This window comes from Meleagris gallopavo, chromosome Z (assembly GCF_000146605.3).
Source record: "Meleagris gallopavo isolate NT-WF06-2002-E0010 breed Aviagen turkey brand Nicholas breeding stock chromosome Z, Turkey_5.1, whole genome shotgun sequence".
NCBI classification, from domain to species: domain Eukaryota; kingdom Metazoa; phylum Chordata; class Aves; order Galliformes; family Phasianidae; genus Meleagris; species Meleagris gallopavo.
The window spans coordinates 278401-280101 of record NC_015041.2 but is presented as its reverse complement, the minus strand read 5'-3'; the positions used below and the strand labels follow the sequence as shown (position 1 = coordinate 280101).

Sequence of the window (1701 nt, the reverse complement as noted above, 5' to 3'; positions counted from 1 at the left end):
AAAATGAAAAATTAAAAAGGAAAGATGACAGGCATGAAAACTTTAAATGAGAACCTCATGCCTCTGGAGTGATTCACATCTCTGCGTGTTTCGGTCCCCCCGTAGCTGCACAGTGAAATCCATGCAGATTTAGTGTACTTCCGAACACAGTCCCCCCCCACTCATCTTCCATGACTGATCTCCTCGATTGAATCATGTTTATTTTAGTTTATCTCAGCTTTAGGAAGTCGCAGCTTTGCCTACAGCGGAGTCCTAACAGGATGAAAGGTGAAGCTCCCCACGTGGGAAGCCGCAGGATGGGACGGGGCAGGGCTGGCTTCGGGTCCCATGCACTGAACGCGTTCCCTCGGCAACGGCAAAGCCAGCGTGCAGTGGGAACGTTTGCACTGGAGCACGTCCCTCGGTGCAGGGCGGCACAGCTCCAAGTGCACGGGGCTCTTCTGTGCTGAGCAGATCCCAGAACAGAACTGTGCGATCCTTTGGGTTGGAGAAGACCTCTGAGAGCTCCGAGCACAACCCACGTCCCCAGCGCCGCATCTCCACGGCTGTGGAGCACGTCCAGGGAAGGGTTCTGCGCCGCTCCCCGCGCAGCCCGTTCCCAACCGCCGTTCTTCATCCTGACCAACAAACCGGATCCGGGAGCGGCGGTTTCGGCTCCGTCCTTTGTCACACCCTCTGCTGGACACGGGAGGCGACGCAGGGGCTGCTCTGCGCCAACAGCCGCGGCTGAGCTGCTCCTCGTGCGATCTCCCTTTGCAGTTTGGAACGTTTTTGTGCCTTTTCCTAACGCCGAAACAGTTCGGCAATTAGCCCCGATTTCAGAAAATTCTGAAAATCGCTGCAACACGCAGAAACCGGCCCCGTTTCCTTTCATGTTGCTCCTTGAGAGCTAGCAAGCGTTCAGTGTGAAATTTCCCCCCTTCTTAAGAGCCATCCTCTGAGCACAAAGATGATGCGCACCTCCAGCCGTCCTTCACTTCGAGTGGCATGCAGTGAGTGCTGGGGCTGTCGGACAGCAGCATCAGTGCGGCTGGAAAGGCTGGAAGTGAAATGATGAAGTTTTTCTTTTCAGGTCCTTAAATGAAAATCACATTGCAGAGCTCAGTGAGAAGTGGTATTGAATTATTGCATTACAGGGCAGCCTGTAGCATGAGTACTCCCTCTCCTTCAGGTATGAGACTTCATTAATTACTTACTGAGGAAAATGGACAAGGTAGATGGCTAATTCCCTCTTATGTCTTTTTCCCCTTTTTAAAATTATTTTTACTTTTATTTTTTTTTAGGAAGAACAGAAGAACAATGAAACGAGGGGGAAAAAAGGAAAGATGCAATAAGACAGACTTTCATGTAGATGTTTTTAAAGAATCACAGAATGCATTCCTTCCATCTTCTGCAAAGTCAAGGAGCATTTCAAAAGCATCCACACAGCCACACGTCCGGGAATATTGAGGCTCATACCTCTCCTCCATTGATCTCTAATTCTGCGATTATCCAATGAAAAATACCAATAGCAATAAAACAGAGAACGAGATGTGCCACAGACAGTCTTCAAACGGATGGCTTGGCGAGTGAGAGGAGGAAATGAAGCACTTAAATCTCTCATCAGATGTTCTGAAAATTATTTCAGCTGCTAAAAATGCTAAACAAATTTTTATTTCAAAGGATATGTTCCAAAATCTTCCCCTTTGATAATTGCTTTTT

The 1701-nt window shown here is 48.5% G+C and overlaps 1 protein-coding gene and 1 long non-coding RNA gene across 2 annotated transcripts in view; one reads left to right on the top strand and one right to left on the bottom strand.

The window, feature by feature from the left end:
• Window positions 1–1701, bottom strand: part of LOC104914729 (asparagine--tRNA ligase, cytoplasmic-like) — a 95229-nt gene that overhangs the window by 34984 nt on the left and 58544 nt on the right. The gene's annotated exons all lie outside the window — the stretch shown is intronic.
• LOC109363848 lies at window positions 69–1619 on the top strand. The gene is made up of 3 exons (XR_002109677.2): window positions 69–992; window positions 1073–1171; window positions 1284–1619. It is a non-coding gene; the product is annotated as an uncharacterized LOC109363848 (long non-coding RNA).